The sequence below is a fragment of the Procambarus clarkii genome, chromosome 66 (assembly GCF_040958095.1).
Source record: "Procambarus clarkii isolate CNS0578487 chromosome 66, FALCON_Pclarkii_2.0, whole genome shotgun sequence".
NCBI lineage: Eukaryota > Metazoa > Arthropoda > Malacostraca > Decapoda > Cambaridae > Procambarus > Procambarus clarkii.
Window position 1 is genome coordinate 17,240,598 of NC_091215.1, and position 18,591 is coordinate 17,259,188.

The 18,591-nt window shown below is 52.1% G+C and overlaps 1 protein-coding gene across 2 annotated transcripts in view; it reads left to right on the forward strand.

The window, feature by feature from the left end:
* Positions 1 to 1,531: 1,531 nt before the first annotated feature.
* Positions 1,532 to 18,591, forward strand: part of LOC123769136 (adhesion G-protein coupled receptor G2) — a 109,112-nt gene continuing 92,052 nt past the window's right edge. For both annotated transcript variants that reach the window (XM_045760074.2, XM_045760075.2), the window contains exon 1: positions 1,532 to 1,691. The gene's annotated coding sequence lies outside the window, so the exon portion shown is untranslated. The remainder of the gene's footprint in view (positions 1,692 to 18,591) is intronic.

An 18,591-nucleotide genomic window follows, 5' to 3' on the forward strand; every position in this document is an offset into this window, starting at 1 on the left:
AGGACGGGCTGGGTGAGGACGGGCTGGGTGGTGACGGGCTGGGTGGTGACGGGCTGGGTGGTGACGGGTTGGATGAGGACGGGCTGGGTGGTGACGGGCTGGGTAGTCACGGGCTGGGTGGTGACGGGTTGGGTGAGGACGGGTTGGGTGGTGACGGGCTGGGTGGTGACGGGCTGGGTGAGGACGGGTTGGGTGGTGACGGGCTGGGTGGTGACGGGCTGGGTGGTGACGGGCTGGGTGAGGACGGGTTGGGTGGTGACGGGCTGGGTGGTGACGGGCTGGGTGAGGACGGGTTGGGTGGTGACGGGCTGGGTGAGGACGGGCTGGGTGGTGACGGGCTGGGTGAGGACGGGCTGGGTGAGGACGGGCTGGGTGGTGACGGGCTGGGTGAGGACGGGCTGGGTGAGGACGGGTTGGGTGGTGACGGGCTGGGTGGTGACGGGCTGGGTGAGGACGGGTTGGGTGGTGACGGGCTGGGTGAGGACGGGCTGGGTGGTGACGGGCTGGGTGAGGACGGGCTGGGTGAGGACGGGTTGGGTGGTGACGGGCTGGGTGGTGACGGGCTGGGTGAGGACGGGCTGGGTGGTGACGGGCTGGGTGAGGACGGGCTGGGTGGTGACGGGCTGGGTGAGGACGGGCTGGGTGAGGACGGGCTGGGTGGGGACGGGTTGGGTGGTGACGGGCTGGGTGGTGACGGGCTGGGTGAGGACGGGTTGGGTGGTGACGGGTTGGGTGGTGACGGGCTGGGTGGTGACGGGCTAGGTGAGGACGGGCTGGGTGAGGACGGGCTGGGTGAGGACGGGCTGGGTGAGGACGGGCTGGGTGAGGACGGGCTAGGTGAGGACGGGCTGGGTGGTGACGGGCTGGGTGAGGACGGGCTGGGTGCTATATGGTAGTAATGGCTGCGCGCTGTCTCCTGATAATCACCTTCCTTTTATCTGATAAGAAAAATCTATATTGGATCACGTCTTTATGCCGAGTTGAAATTCCTGAAATATCCCGTGAAAGGTTCACTTGCGTCCAAACTGATCATTTTACAGCATTGATCATTAAAATAAACTTTAATCCATGATCAAAAGCCACTTTTTTGTGTGGTTAATTCAAAACAAATTTTAGTCATTTGGCCAACATATTATAAAGAAGTATTAATTATTTTTTATACTTGTAAAATTATTTTGTTACGTCAAATACCTGTATGATGAAGTAAGCATAAGACGTGTGATTATGAAAATATTTTTGTTTTAATTCACATCAATAATATATTCACATATATCTCAGATGTCCTTGACACTATTATTTGCCTCAGTCAGGGAACCATTAAGTAAATATTTATATACATTCCAGCACCTGACCAATAAGATTTCGCATTTTTGGTGTCGTCATTAGTTGAGCCCAATAACTATGGACATTTGAAATCCACCTTATTTTGGCCAATGAGAGCCCGGCTCTCATTCTCATTGAGCTCAAAGTTGTGACGTCATCGGTGACGTGTTCACCCGAGGTAATAAATACCGGCGCGCCGGTCCCGCGGCTCGTACTTTCACTTCACCCGCCGGGAGTAGAGGACGGTCTGTCGAGTGCTGTGCTTGTCTTACTGAATGACATAAACGTTTGTGGATAAAGTGTAACACTGAAGCATCATTGTTGACCTCGACGTACACCGAGACTCCCCTGGGAACCACCACACCAAGGTAAGTGGCTAATTTAGCGCGTTACAAGCACGAGAGATAGTGAGAGGAAATGCTACGCCGTCATAGACCAGAACCACTATGCTTACGACCAGCGACTGGAAAGGTCGTCGCCTCTTCACTTTTTAGTGTTGTTTGGTCAACATTTTCAGCCACGTTATTGAGACTCGTCGTCTGCAGTGTTCGCCTGAGTAATGTGCCGCGGCAATTTGTAGAAATTAAGTCAGTCAAATCTGCTTCATCGAGGTTGGCAATTAAGTGTTGATTGTCATCTTTAATTTACATTAGACGTTGACGTCGCCGGGTTGGCGTGTGTCAGGGAGGGTGACGGACGCTCAAGCGGTGGGTGTGTGTCAGGGAGGGTGACGGACGCTCAAGCTGTAGGAGGGTGTGTGTCAGGGAGGGTGACGGACGCTCAAGCGGTGGGTGTGTGTCAGGGAGGGTGACGGACGCTCAAGCGGTGGGTGTGTGTCAGGGAGGGTGACGGACGCTCAAGCGGTGGGTGTGTGTCAGGGAGGGTGACGGACGCTCAAGCGGTGGGTGTGTGTCAGGGAGGGTGACGGACGCTCAAGCGGTGGGTGTGTGTCAGGGAGGGTGACGGACGCTCAAGCTGTAGGAGGGTGACGGACGCTCAAGCTGTAGGTGTGTCAGGGAGGGTGACGGACGCTCAAGCTGTAGGTGTGTGTCAGGGAGGGTGACGGGCGCTCAAGCGGTGGGTGTGTGGTAGGTGTGTGTCAGGGAGGGTGACGGGCGCTCAAGCGGTGGGTGTGTGGTAGGTGTGTGTCAGGGAGGGTGACGGGCGCTCAAGCGGTGGGTGTGTGGTAGGTGCGTGTCAGGGAGGGTGACGGACGCTCAAGCGGTGGGTGTGGTAGACGGGCTGGTGGACGCCTGGTCCCAGCAGGAGACAGTACAGCTCTGCGCGGCGTGACTGACATTCCAAACTCTGACCCTTCACGGGACGTTAAGAAAGCTGCGAGAGAGTCGTGTAAGGGCCGCGACGCGCACCTCTGCCAGACCTGGTATTGACATGCGGTAGACTTAAACTTTTCTTAAAGTTGTCAAGTACATTAAAGAATTCAATATGATTTGACGAGCCACAAAATGGTGAAACACTTTTCTGACGAAGTTTAATATTGAACACAAGAGGATGGCAACACTACCACGTGACCTGTAACCTGGGAGGGTCACTGTAAGGTGGCCTGTAACCTGGTAGGGTCACTGTAAGGTGACCTGTAACCTGGGAGGGTCACTGTAAGGTGACCTGTAACCTGGGAGGGTCACTGTAAGGTGACCTGTAACCTGGGAGGGTCACTGTAAGGTGACCTGTAACCTGGGAGGGTCACTGTAAGGTGACCTGTAACCTGGGAGGGTCACTGTAAGGTGACCTGTAACCTGGGAGGGTCACTGCTACGTGACCTGTAACCTGGGAGGGTCACTGCTACGTGACCTGCAGGGTCACACGCCCCGAGGGACGAGGGCCAGTGCTACGTGAGCACTGGGAATGGATCAGGATAAGGATTTGGGATGGGACGGGGGGGGGGGGGAAGAAATGGTGCCCAACCACTTGGACGGTCGAGGAGTGAACTCTGACCTGCATGAAGCAAGACAGTCGTTCTACCGTCCAGTTCAAGTGGCTGGGTTTGGAGAGGTAATGGCGAAGAAAAAAATTTAGAAATTTGAAATATAGTAAGACTAAATAAGGAGACGGACTGTCCGCCTCGCTGACACCACGGGTATTTACTATTTGGTCTCAAGAGTCGAATTCTTAGCTCCTGGACCCCGCCTTCTAACCAATCTATTTTTTCATCTATTATGTCTACTGTATATGTATTTTTCTCTAACCTGCACATCCCCTGGAGCAGCTGTCTAACTCCCAGGTAGGTATTTATTGCGAAGTGAAAAGAGGCTTGAGGTGAAAGAAACTGTCCATGCATTTGTTTCGCCTCAGCAGGGGATTGAACCCAGGCCCTTAGGACTGCGACCCCCGAGCGTTATCCACTCAACCACGATAACATCTTTTTGTCTCCAAGTCTCTCTCTTTCACCGTATTTGTGTATTCACCTAGTTGTGCTTGCGATGGTTGAGCTCTGCTCTCTCGGCCCGCCTCTCAACTGTCACTCAATTTAGAATCATTTTTTTGTAATGTAATTATCTTGAAGGACTTGTGCGTGTAAGATGTAGTGTCAGGGACAGGTCTACCACCGGGAGAGTTCTTACTGATGTGTCTGTGCCTCGTGGGTGTCCATCAGTGGTCCCGGGTGTCCATCAGTGGTCCCGGGTGTCCATCAGTGGTCCCGGGTGTCCATCAGTGGTCCCGGGTGTCCATCAGTGGTCCCGGGTGCTGCTGGTCTTGGCTTTGAACAATGCTGCTTTGTTTGTCTACTGTGTACTCGCATAGTTGTGCTTGCGGGGGTTGAGCTCTGACTCTTTGGTCCCGCCTCTCAACTGTCAATCAGCCGGTGTACAGATATCTGAGCTTCTCGAGGTTGCAAACCGTCCTCTTAAAAATAACGTCACTTTTCGCTGGTGTGTGCGCTACGGCCGAAAACTGACGTAATTTGAAATTAAATCTGCTCACGAAAGTGATGCTCTGTCCCGTTTTCTGTTTGGGTCCTCCGGCTTGGTCTGTTAGGTTAGGAGAGGAAACTTTCAATTAACGTTTTTCATGACGTTTTGAAATTTTAGGAGAATTTCCTTCCCTTCTAACCTACCAGAGGACCCTTAACTTACTGCTTTGGGATTTTTTTCATTTTCAAATTACGTCAGTTTTCGGCCGTACGTGACAACGGCTAAATTCAGACGTAATTTGTAAGAGGACATCAGGTTCTCATTTGAAATTGTGTATGGAGTCAGCCTCCCACATCGCTGCCTAATGCATCCCATATGTTAATTACTCTGACCCTGAAAAAGTTTTTTGCTAATGTGTCCGTGGCTCATTTGGGTACTCGGTGTCCCCTTGTTCGCGTGCCACCCGTGTTTAACAGTTTATCCTTGTCTACCCTGTCAATTCCTCTGAGAATTTTATAGGTAGTGATCATGTCTCCCCCCACTCTTCTCTCTACCAGTGTCTTGAGGTTCAGTTCCAGTAATCTTTCCTCGTAGCTCATTCCTCTGAGTTCCGGGACTAGGCTGGAGGCATACCTTCTGAACCTTTTCTAATTTCGTTTTGTGTTTAACTAGGTATGGACTCCACGCTGGAGTCCGCTCCATATTTCACCATTGGTCTGACATGTGGTATACAAGGTTCTGAATGATTCCATACACAAGTTTCTGAAGGCATTTCATATGTTCGCCAGTCTTGCATACGCCACTGATGTCCTTTTGATGGTGGGCTTCAGGGGGACAGATCTGGTGATCTTTCCTCGTCCTGACTCCTGAAGGATTTCCTCTCCCAGCTGGTACCTGGTGTTTAGCCTCTTGTTCGCTACGCCAATCTTCATCCCTATACACTTGCTCGAGTTAAACTCTAGTAGCCATTCGTTGAACTATTCCTTCAGTCTGTCCAGGTCATCTTGTGGCCTCTTGCTGTCCTCCTCTTTCCTTAATTTGAGCATTCTCAGCAAACATTGAGAAGAATGAGTCTATACCATCTGGAAGATCATTCACGTATATCTGAAACAGAATAGATCGGAGTACAGAACCCTGCGGGACGCCGGTGGTGAAATCACGCCAGTCTGAGGTCTCGGCTCACAGTAACTCTCTGCGTTAGTAGAGAGTTAGTCGTCGGTAACTGTTGTTTAGATATTCTCTTGTATATTGGAACACTTGTACATTGTGTAATTACCTAAGTGTAGTTTCAGGATGAGAGCTACGCTCGTGATGTCTCGTCTCCCCAGTACTGTCATATAAAGCTTTGAAACTACTGACGGTCTTGGCCTCCACCACCTTCTCACCTAACTTGTTCCAACCGTCTACCACTCTGTTTGCAAAAGTGAATTTTCTTATATTTCTTCGGCATCTTTGTTTAGTTAGTTTAAATCTATGACCTCTTGTCCTTGAAGTTCCAGATCTCGGGAATCTTCATCAATTTTATCAATTCCTGTTACTAATTTGTATGTAGTGATCATGTCTACTCTTTTTCTTCTATCTTCTAGTTTTGGCATATTTAATGCATCTAACCCCTCCTCGTAGCTCTTGCCCTTCTGTTTTGGGAGCCAATTAGTAGCATGTCTTTGCACCTTTTCCAGTTTGTTGATGTGCTTCTTAAGATATGGGCACCACACAACCACGGGACATTCTAGCTTTGGCTTAACAAAAGTCGTGAACAATTTCTTTAGTATATCGCCATCCATGTATTTAAAAGCAATTCTGAAGTTAGAAAGCGTGGCATAGGCTCCTCGCACAATATTCTTAATGTGGTCCTCGGATAATATATAGGTTGTGTGGGGTCTATGTTCTCCTATTGCACATTCCATAACATGGCATTTATTAACATTAAATTCCATTTGCCAAGTGGTGCTCCATATACTTATTTTGTCCAGGTCTTCTTGAAGGGCATGACAATCATCTAAGTTTCTTATCCTTCCTATTATCTTAGCATCATCAGCAAACATGTTCATATAATAATGTATTCCATCTGGTAGATCATTTATGTAGACAATAAACATCACTGGTGCAAGAACTGAACCCTGTGGTACTCCACTTGTGACATTTCTCCAGTCAGATACATTGCCTCTGATTACTGCCCTCATTTTTCTATCGGTCAGAAAATTTTTCATCCATGTTAGAAGTTTACCTGTCACTCTTCCAATACGTTCCAGTTTCCAGAACAACCTCTTACGTGGAACTCTGTCGAAAGCCTTTTTTAGTTCCAGATAGATGCAGTCAACCCAACCATCTCTTTCCTGTAATATCTCTGTTGCTCGATCAAAGAAACTGTAAATTCGATACACAGGATCTACCAGACTGAAAGCCATACTCTGATATATCGTTTCTCTCCAGGTGTTCTATCCATTTAGTTTTAATTTTTTTCAATATTTTGACTATTACACTTGTCAATGATACAGGTCTGTAATTAACGGGGTCTTACCTGCTGTCACTTACGTAGATTGGTACTATGTTAGCCTTTTTCCACTGATCTGCTACGACTCCTGTAAACAGGGAAGTCTGAAAAATCAGCTGAAGTGGAATGCTGAGCTCAGGTGCACATTCTCTCAGAACCCATGGTGAAACTCCATCTGGACCAACTGCTTTGTTCTTACTTAGCTCCTTGAGCATTTGTTTCATTTCGTCTCTAGACACCTCTATGTGCTCTATGCTGTTCTCTGGAATTCTTATTGTCTGCTTTCCTGAATATCTCATATTGTACAAACTCACTTTGGAACTTTTCGTTTAATGTTTCACACATTTCCTTTTCATTTTCCGTGTATCTGTCTCCCATTTTCAACCTCTGAATATTATCCTTTACCTGCAGCTTGCTTTTAATGAATTTATAGAAAAGGCCTGGATCTGATTTACATTTGTCTGCTATACCGCTCTCAAAGTTCCTCTCTGTCTCTCTCCTTACTGACGTGTAGTTGTTTCTCTCATCTTTGTATCGCTGGTATGTTTGGGGGTTCGGCCTCTTCCTGTATTGATTCCATGCTTGTGTCTTTCGATCTCTGGCCCTCTCGCAATTTCTGTTGAACCAACCCTGTTCCCTAGGTCTGCATCTCTGTTTTGGAAGGAATGTTTGTGTGCCTTCATCGTAAATTTTGGAAAATATGGCATACATTTACTGCCTTGCCTAGCAACAAGTCTGTCCAATTATGCCCATGAAAAAATGTCTGAGTTCCCCATAGCGTCCTCTCTTGAAATAGTTTAACAACTGTTTCAATGTCCCCATTCTCTACTAGTGTGTGTGTGTGTGTGTGTGTGTGTGTGTGTGTGTGTGTGTGTGTGTGTGTGTGTGTGTGTGTGTGTGTGTGTGTGTGTGTGCGCGTGTGCGCGTGTGTGTGTGTGTGTGTGTGTGTGTGTGTGTGTGTGCGTGTGTGTGTGTGCGTGTGTGTGCGTGTGTGTGTGCGTGTGTGCGTGTGTGTGTGTGCGCATACTCGCCTAATTGTACTCCCTTAATTGTGCTTGCGGGGGGTTGAGCTTTGGTCCCGCCTCTCAACCGTCAATCAACAGGTGTACAGGTTCCTGAGCCTATTGGACTTTATCATGTCTACACTTGAAACTGTGTATGGAGTCAGCCTCCACCACATCACTGCCATAGCAACCTTTGTACACACACACACACACACACTGTGTGTGTGTGTGTGTATGTGTGTGTGTGAATCCTTGCCAGGGGGAGGGGGGTTTGCGAGACGCGGGGGGGGGGGGGGGAAGGCCCGACCACCACCACCCAGACTTTCTCTTCGTTTAAGACTTGCTACACGTCCAGTCTTATTCCTTTCTTGCGAGTTAATGTGTCAAAATAAACGCTTAAATTATTACGATATATAATTAAGTTTTAGGAGCGAATTTTGGTATTAGTGCAATTACTGTCAACTACGATCAATATTCGCTACTCAGGAGTCCTACGGGCTCATCATAGCCCGTGCTACTGGCCACTTTTGTTCCCAGGAGCTGCACCTAAAACAACAAACACCAACTCTGGAATCTGCACATGACTGTAAAGCTGCCGCCCAGTTGGGTGGGTGTAGAGCACATGACTGTAAAGCTGCCGCCCAGTTGGGTGGGTGTGGAGCACATGACTGTAAAGCTGCCGCCCAGTTGGGTGGGTGTGGAGCACATGACTGTAAAGCTGCCGCCCAGTTGGGTGGGTGTGGAGCACATGACTGTAAAGCTGCCGCCCACTTGGGTGGGTGTGGAGCACATGACTGTAAAGCTGCCGCCCAGTTGGGTGGGTGTGGAGCACATGACTGTAAAGCTGCCGCCCAGTTGGGTGGGTGTGGAGCACATGACTGTAAAGCTGCCGCCCAGTTGGGTGGGTGTGGAGCACATGACTGTAAAGCTGCCGCCCAGTTGGGTGGGTGTGGAGCACATGACTGTAAAGCTGCCGCCCAGTTGGGTGGGTGTGGAGCACATGACTGTAAAGCTGCCGCCCAGTTGGGTGGGTGTGGAGCACATGACTGTAAAGCTGCCGCTCAGTTGGGTGGGTGTGGAGCTCATGACTGTAAAGCTGCCGCCCAGTGGAACGGGGCGTCGCGGGGTGCTGGGGGTGGAGCGGGGCGTCGCGGGGTGCTGGGGGTGGAGCGGGGCGTCGCGGGGTGCTGGGGGTGGAGCGGGGCGTCGCGGGGTGCTGGGGGTGGAGCGGGGCGTCGGGGGGGTGCTGGGGGTGGAGCGGGGCGTCGGGGGGGTGCTGGGGGTGGAGCGGGGTGTCGCGGGGGTGCTGGGGGTGGAGCGGGGCGTCGTGGGGTGCTGGGGGTGGAGCGGGGCGTCGCGGGGTGCTGGGGGTGGAGCGGGGCGTCGCGGGGTGCTGGGGGTGGAGCGGGGCGTCGCGGGGTGCTGGGGATGGAGCGGGGCGTCGCGGGGTGCTGGGGGTGGAGCGGGGCGTCGCGGGGGTGCTGGGGGTGGAGCGGGGCGTCGCGGGGTGCTGGGGGTGGAGCGGGGCGTCGCGGGGTGCTGGGGGTGGAGCGGGGCGTCGGGGGGGTGCTGGGGGTGGAGCGGGGCGTCGGGGGGGTGCTGGGGGTGGAGCGGGGCGTCGCGGGGGTGCTGAGGGTGGAGCGGGGTGTCGCGGGGGTGCTGGGGGTGGAGCGGGGCGTCGTGGGGTGCTGGGGGTGGAGCGGGGCGTCGCGGGGTGCTGGGGATGGAGCGGGGCGTCGCGGGGTGCTGGGGGTGGAGCGGGGCGTCGCGGGGTGCTGGGGGTGGAGCGGGGCGTCGCGGGGTGCTGGGGGTGGAGCGGGGCGTCGCGGGGTGCTGGGGGGGGTGGAGCGGGGCGTCGCGGGGTGCTGGGGGGGTGGAGCGGGGCGTCGTGGGGTGCTGATGGGGGGGGTGGAGCGGGGCGTCGTGGGGTGCTGGTGGGGGGGGGGGGTGGAGCGGGGCGTCGCGGGGTGCTGGGGGGGGGTGGAGCGGGGCGTCGCGGGGTGCTGGGGGGGTGGAGCGGGGCGTCGCGGGGTGCTGGGGGGGGGTGGAGCGGGGCGTCGCGGGGTGCTGGGGGGGGGTGGAGCGGGGCGTCGCGGGGTGCTGGGGGGGGGTGGAGCGGGGCGTCGCGGGGTGCTGAGGGGGGGGGGGGTGGAGCGGGGCGTCGCGGGGTGCTGGGGGTGGAGCGGGGCGTCGCGGGGTGCTGGGGGTGGAGCGGGGCGTCGTGGGGTGCTGGGGATGGAGCGGGGCGTCGCGGGGTGCTGGGGGTGGAGCGGGGCGTCGCAGGGTGCTGGGGGGGGGTGGAGCGGGGCGTCGCGGGGTGCTGGGGGGGGGGTGGAGCGGGGCGTCACTTATGCTCTTAATACCGGTGTTAGTAACAAGTGTCAAGAGTGGCAGTGTTGCCCAAACGCTTCCTACCAGTTGCACTTAACGAAAGTTAAATAGGACATTCGACTTCGTGAATACATAATCGGAATTTTGTAAATATAAATATACTTTGTACTTTAAATGTTGGTAAATTATTTGTACTAAATAAGCGATGAGAGAGTAGTGTTGTCCGTGGCAGGTGTTTATTAAACACCTGCAACATGTGGAGTGGTCCGTGGCAGGTGTTTATTAAACACCTGCAACATGTGGAGTGGTCCGTGGCAGGTGTTTATTAAACACCCGCAACATGTGGAGTGGTCCGTGGCAGGTGTTTATTAAACACCTGCAACATGTGGAGAGGTCCGTGGCAGGTGTTTATTAAACACCTGCAACATGTGGAGTGGTCCGTGGCAGGTGTTTATTAAACACCCGCAACATGTGGAGTGGTCCGTGGCAGGTGTTTATTAAACACCTGCAACATGTGGAGTGGTCCGTGGCAGGTGTTTATTAAACACCTGCAACATGTGGAGTGGTCCGTGGCAGGTGTTTATTAAACCCCTGCAACATGTGGAGTGGTCCGTGGCAGGTGTTTATTAAACACCCGCAACATATGGGATACTTTCACCTAGAGGTTTCCATAAGTTTGTTATTGTGTGACGCAGATCCTCACTTTCTCTAGTCTAGAGTGTCCCCCTCTTGTCTACCACAGCCCGCGTGTGTCTCCTCACTCCGCCTCTCCACCACACCCCGGTTGGTCCGGCACTCCTTGAAGGAAACAATGTAGTTTCCTCTTGAAGATATGAGAGCCTTTGAAGAGTCTGAAATAGATAAGGGTAGAAATAACCTAAGCTTCTCTATTCTTTTACGATGTATTTTATCTCGATAAACTTATTTCAGCTTTAACTTGATGCTGGTGTTTACTGCCACACCATAAACAGGGGGTTTGGTGGGTGTATGGAATCACTTGTGGGACTTTGTTTGGAGGACGGGCTGCCCACACAGGACCGAGGTTCGTACACCAGCCAGTAGGTCTCTATTGTAGACTGAAGCATTTATGAGATCACACTACTACATCACACATTATACATGTTTCAGTTTACGAATTAGTCACTGAAACTTTCTATTGTCTACCGTCACACAAGGCAGGGATAGATTCATTAGAGATGCACCAAAAAATATAACGATAAAATAACTGTACTTCATTCTTGAAAATGAACAAGTAAATTTAGGATAAATTGTACGATATCTTCCAATATACCAGATTCAATTAAAGTTACGCAGTTGATTGTACAACAGGCCAGGAGGTCTGAAACCTGTTTTACGTTCAATAATGAATGTGAATGTTAAATAATGTTCAAGTGAATGACTTAACGGTTTGTCACAGTTTACAAGGTGAATATTGTGGTAGTGGCTCAGCCTCACTAACCTGCCAGATGTGCCTATAGCCAAGATGAATTACCGCAATGACTACATCACATTGTCTGGTCCGGCTACTGTGCTCACCATATACATACCTGTTATTACACAAGAATTCATAGCTTTTAATTCTGCAACTTTCAGGTCTCTGGGCATTTTTTTGTTCTAAATCTGAAGTAATCCATTTTAATTTGTATGATTTTAATAGCATTCAAAGGTCAATCATTCTTTCTTTATTATGCACCCCATACCCATCCCGTGGGCGGTGGTGTAAGGGATTACAGAGGCACATAATCGATTCAGGAACTGAACCCTCTAGTTCGTTTAGCCAAGCAAATAAAAAATGTTGACGATAGTTACAAAATTATTAATGTTATATATACATGTACACATTCTCATACATATATATACATACACGTATGTATATATACATATATATACATACACATATATATACATACACGTATACATGTATTCATACACATACATATTTCACCCACACAAGTACACACATCAATAATCTTTGTGTCACAAGTGATTCAACAAGGGGCTCACAAGTCACTTTACAAGGCACTTTACGACTATGGTGAGTCACACAGTTACTAGTCTTGCTCCACACCCACTCAACTGGGCGGCAGCTTTACAGTCATGTGCTCCACACCCACTCAACTGGGCGGCAGCTTTACAGTCATGTGAATGCATTACTTACATTCAGCAAATTTTGGATACTTCGCTAAGATTTCGGGCAGCACATGTACATGAATGAAGTACTTACACATTTCTTGGACACTATTGATGGTGTTATCTCTAAATTCAGCGATTTTTTCACATTCCATTATATAATGACGCAAAGTATGCGAATAGTTCTGCTGAGAGAGTTTAGTCAAATCTACATCAGCAGATGTTACAAATTCCCAGAGGTACTTGTAGCCGAGCCTAAGCCTAGCAGTGGTAACATCTAGAAGTCTGCTAACATTATTGGATGACCCATAGACGTGCGGTTCTTCCTGCATAATAGAATGATGATAGATGGAGTAACTGGTGTGACTTTCACTTTACCTCAAGTCTCCGAAATTTAGTTGATGTTCCTGGGATATTGCTGCCCTCAGGCTGCTCAAAGGCAGTCCAAGATGGTAATCAATTCCCTCTTTACGAGCAGAAGTCTTGGCCAACTCATCAGTTCTATCATGCATTCGGAGACCAATATGGGAAGGAATCCACAGCAGACAAACTCTGACTCCATCATTGATTATTTCATTATTTCTGTGTTTATCTTCAGAGATAAGCACGTCACAGTTATGCCTTGGGGAGCTGAGGGCAGTCAAGGATGACAAGGAGTCACTTACAATTAGCGTGTCAACTTTGGATTCATATACGCGCTCGAGTGCCAAGATTATGGCAACCAATTCTGTTTGAAGAGTGGAGGCCCAGTTACTTAGACGCGCTCCACACTCATGGGAGAAGGAACCATCTCTCCCTGTCACAACAACTGCACTTCCAGCTGCACCATGGGACTGATGCAAGGATCCATCAGTGTAAATAATCTGGGAAAGGGAGCGCTCTCTGACTAAAGCATCAATTTGGCTTAAGGCTTTGTACTTTGCTTCTTGTCGAAGCAAGGCTTGTTCTTTAATCTGCTTCTTGGGTGGGAAAGGGGAGACGGTAATTTGGAAAGGAGTGATCTCCCATGGGACAGGAAAATGTCGTTTCTCTTGGTAGAGGTGATGAAAGTTATACATTCTGAGCACATTGGCAGTTACGGTAATCCATTTGGAGGGCTGCTGACCTTCAAGGAAGAAGGCTTGGAGGGCTTCAGTGTAGGGGTTAGGGTGGGTTAGCCTAAGCATCTTGATACCAATTAAAGCATTAATTTCAGTGAAACGATCACTTACACATGAAATATTCAGTTCCTTCCTCGTGTTTAGTAATTTAGTAGTACGGGGGCATCCGAGGATTATCCTCGTGGCTTCGTTTTGCATCTTTTCCAGCCCTCCAAGCATTCTCTCAGGCACTAGAGCAAGCATGGGTGCAGCATAATCAATCAGAGACCTAATATATGAGAGATACATATTTTGACAATTCTCACATTTGCACCATAGCTTAGATGGTAGCCTGCCACAGCCTTGAGAGCACGGTCCAAAGTCAAATTGTTTTCTTTCTGCAAGCCTCATTGCCCATTCGATCTACAGTCATGCTTTCCAGTTCAAACATGTGATCAGTTCCAGACATATTTAATACAATACTTATTATTATTATTATTGACAAAAATGACATGCCATTACAAGCTACTTCAGACAAAAATTGTGACCGGTTATTTAAAGACTTCTGAGCCATATTAGGTCACAAAATATCACTTCGCCTCGAATGAACTTTATATACTCAGAGGCTAAATAGATACCCAATAGCTCAGTCTGTCGTGCTTGACCGCTCGTTCACTCTGCATATTAATGACCATTTCATTTGGTTTATATACTGCACATGCACAACCTGCTATACCTGTGCTCAGTTACACACAACCATCAGTAAAGGCATAGGATTCAGTTGGTTTGAGATTTTGAAGTTGACTCTCTATAGGTTACAGTGTTATACATCTCATAGTTTCAGTGTTATAGATTCAGGGTGGCTGGTTGTGGTGGGGGGGGGGGGGTGGCTGGTTGTGGTGGGGGGGTGGCTGGTTGTGGTGGGGGGGGGGGTGGCTGGTTGTGGTGGGGGGGGGGGTGGCTGGTTGTGGTGGGGTGGGGGTGGCTGGTTGTGGTGGGGGGGGGGGAGGTGGCTGGTTGTGGTAGGAGGTGGCTGGTTGTGAAGGGAGGAAGTGGCTGGTGGGGGGGGAGGTGGCTGGTTGTGGTAGGAGGTGGCTGGTTGTGAAGGGAGGAAGTGGCTGGTGGGGGGGAGGTGGCTGGTTGTGGTGGGGGGGGGGAGGAGGAGGGGGGGGTGGTGGCTGGATGTGGTGGGGGGGTGGCTGGTTGTGGTGGTGGGGGGGAGGTGGCTGGTTGTGGTGTGGAGGGGGGAGGTGGCTGGTTGTGGTGGTGGGGGGGGGGGAGGTGGCTGGTTGTAGTGGTGGGGGGGGAGGTGGCTGGTTGTGGTAGTGGTGGGGGGGGAGGTGGCTGGTGGTGGTGGTGGGGGGGGTGGCTGGTGGTGGTGGTGGGGGGGGTGGCTGGTGGTGGGGGGGGGGTGGCTGGTTGTGGTGGTGGGGGGGGGAGGTGGTTGGTTGTGGTGGTGGGGGTGGGAGGTGGCTGGTTGTGGTGGTGGGGGGGGGAGGTGGCTGGTTGTGGTGGTGGGGGGGGGGAAGTGGCTGGTTGTGGTTGGTGGGGGGGAGAGGTGGCTGGTTGTGGTGGGGGGGGAGGTGGCTGGTTGTGGTGGGGAAGGTGGCTGGTTGTGGTGGTGGGGGTGGGAAGTGGCTGGTTGTGGTGGTGGGGGTGGGAAGTGGCTGGTTGTGGTAGGTGGGGAGGAGGTGGCTGGTTGTGGTGGGGGGGGAGGTGGCTGGTTGTGGTGGGGGGGGGGGAGGTGGCTGGTTGTGGTGGGGGGGGGGGGAGGTGGCTGGTTGTGGTAGGGGATGGCAGGGAGCCGAGTATGGACATGTTGTACACCACTACGTGAGTGTGAAGTGGTTGTTAATGATGGTGGTTGATGATGGTGGTGGTTGATGATGGTGGTTGTGCCAGCGAGTGTCGTCAGCGAGGCTGGTGGTGGTGTGGTTGACGCCCCAAAGATGGAGTTGATGTAGGCGTTGATGGTGGTGGTGGCGGCTGTGCTCACTTTCTCTGACCTACTCTCCCACCGTCCAGTCAACGAGAGGTCTTGAGTTTCATCTCTTGTAACATTTTGTATTCCACGTTAGAGATGTAACCATTCTGAGGTCATTGATGAACATTTATGAAGAGAAGTCGCCGAGGAGAGAGCTTTTTGGTAGCCACTGAGGCAATGTGCGCGGGGGGGGGGGGGGGGGGGGGTAGGTGTGTGTGCGCGCGCGTGCGTGCGTGCCAGGGGCAGGTGTGTGTGTGCCGGGGCAGGTGTGTGTGTGTGTGCCGGGGCAGGTGTGTGTGTGTGTGTGCCGGGGCAGGTGTGTGTGTGTGTGCCGGGGGCAGGTGTGTGTGTGTGTGCCGGGGGCAGGTGTGTGTGTGTGTGCCGGGGGCAGGTGTGTGTGTGTGTGTGCCGGGGGCAGGTGTGTGTGTGTGTGCCGGGGGCAGGTGTGTGTGTGTGTGTGCCGGGGGCAGGTGTGTGTGTGTGTGTGCCGGGGGCAGGTGTGTGTGTGTGTGTGCCGGGGGCAGGTGTGTGTGTGTGTGTGCCGGGGGCAGGTGTGTGTGTGTGTGTGCCGGGGGCAGGTGTGTGTGTGTGTGTGCCGGGGGCAGGTGTGTGTGTGTGTGTGCCGGGGGCAGGTGTGTGTGTGTGTGTGCCGGGGGCAGGTGTGTGTGTGTGTGTGCCGGGGGCAGGTGTGTGTGTGTGTGTGCCGGGGGCAGGTGTGTGTGTGTGTGTGTGTGTGTGCCGGGGGCAGGTGTGTGTGTGTGTGTGTGCCGGGGGCAGGTGTGTGTGTGTGTGTGTGCCGGGGGCAGGTGTGTGTGTGCCTGGGGCAGGTGTGTGTGTGCGCCGGGGGCAGGTGTGTGTGTGTGTGTGTGTGCCGGGGGCAGGTGTGTGTGTGTGTGTGCCGGGGGCAGGTGTGTGTGTGTGTGCCTGGAGCAGGTGTGTGTGTGCCTGGGGCAGGTGTGTGTGTGTGTGTGTGTGTGTGTGTGTGTGTGTGTGTGTGTGTGTGTGTGTTTGTGTGCGCGCGCGCGCCAGGGGGCAGGTGTGAGAGTGGCCGTGGTCCATGTGAGGAGTACTCGCCAGCTCTCATCTGGTGACAGCCGCCAGGTGGCTTTCAGGGGGGCAGGCAAGAGGCGCCACACGCCACAGCTGGTGGAGTCGGCGGTGAGAGAACTCTCTCCTCTTGTCACGCTGGCCGCCCGCACCCGCTGACACCTAGCTCTCTCTCTCTGCCATTATCTGTTGTTTAGTGATCATGTTTGTCAGTGTATACAGATGGTCAGGAGGAGGGGGGCGCCCCCCTCCTCCTGACACCAGGGGGGGGGCGCCCCCCGCGGCCACACCAGAAGGCCCCGGGGTCACACCCAGGAGAGTCGCAGCTAATATAAATAATGTTATATTATGTTGCAGTTCTTACATTACAAGAGAGACGTGGTCGACACATTCCCCGCTTGACATTTTCAGCCGCCATTTAAAGCTTGTATAATACCACGTTTTCCTCGCTCATCTCTGCCCCTCAGCCCCCCACACACACCATGAACAACAACTGTAAACAATAGTGACCTTCATGCTGGGTGCACACAAGGCCCCATTTACTCTGGCTGTAGCACGTAACCTCAGGCCACGCCAACAATGAGTTTATATTGATGCTCTTAATACAAGTCTCAGTTGTTGAGGCGCGTCATTCATGCGATATGTGGTTTTTAATTTTGCCCCGAGGGGCGAGTTTATTGGGCAGCGCCACTCATCCTGTGAGTGGACACACCGCCGTAGTGACAGTATTGGGCAGCGCCACCCATCCTGTGAGTGGACACACCGCCATAGTGACAGTATTGGGCAGCGTCACCCATCCTGTGAGTGGACACACCGCCATAGTGACAGTATTGGGCAGCGCCACTCATCCTGTGAGTGGACACACCGCCATAGTGACAGTATTGGGCAGCGCCACTCATCCTGTGAGTGGACACACCGCCGTAGTGACAGTATTGGGCAGCGCCACTCATCCTGTGAGTGGACACACCGCCATAGTGACAGTATTGGGCAGCGTCACTCATCCTGTGAGTGGACACACCGCCATAGTGACAGTATTGGGCAGCGTCACTCATCCTGTGAGTGGACACACCGCCGTAGTGACAGTATTGGGCAGCGCCACTCATCCTGTGAGTGGACACACCGCCGTAGTGACAGTATTGGGCAGCGCCACTCATCCTGTGAGTGGACACACCGCCGTAGTGACAGTATTGGGCAGCGCCACTCATCCTGTGAGTGGACACACCGCCATAGTGACAGTATTGGGCAGCGTCACTCATCCTGTGAGTGGACACACCGCCATAGTGACAGTATTGGGCAGCGCCACTCATCCTGTGAGTGGACACACCGCCATAGTGAGAGTATTGGGCAGCGCCACTCATCCTGTGAGTGAACACACCGCCATAGTGACAGTATTGGGCAGCGCCACTCATCCTGTGAGTGGACACACCGCCATAGTGACAGTATTGGGCAGCGCCACTCATCCTGTGAGTGGACACACCGCCATAGTGACAGTATTGGGCAGCGCCACTCATCCTGTGAGTGGACACACCGCCATAGTGACAGTATTGGGCAGCGCCACTCATCCTGTGAGTGAACACACCGCCATAGTGACAGTATTGGGCAGCGCCACTCATCCTGTGTGTGGACACACCGCCATAGTGACAGTATTGGGCAGCGCCACTCATCCTGTGAGTGGACACACTGCCATAGTGACAGTATTGGGCAGCGCCACTCATCCTGTGAGTGGACACACCGCCATAGTGACAGTATTGGGCAGCGCCACTCATCCTGTGAGTGGACACACCGCCATAGCAGCATGTGCAACACTCTCCAATAGGAAGAACCCGCTGGGTTGTTCATCCTGTCACTTGCACCCAGACACAGCTGGGACTTGCTTAACTGTCTTAAGTGAACAGCTCCTCAAACAAGTGTTGACAAATGTCAATCTCCTTAAGTACTTACGTTATCTTGGGGGTGCAAAATCGGAGAATCTTTTAACAATAAAAAATTTGACAAATTGTATTTTCCTAACACACTCAATGTTGGGTTTAATATTCAACACATTTCTAATGCCTTTTATAGGTTCACTCTCTCAGGTAGTGGTCAAGGCGGTGTCCATCACTCACTACAGATTCTGCAACTCCTCTGCTCAACTGTTGTTTCCATTATGAATCTCCATGGATGTATGTATCCAAGACGGATTCTCGCTATTACTGATTCTCTCCCGCGTCCACCTCCTCTTCGTCCATAATGATTGGGATTGCCAGCTGTAACCATATTGTATCAGCGTACAGATTCACTGCTTTGTGCTTCTATCCTCCTCTCCTCAGTTACCTTGTCATGATGA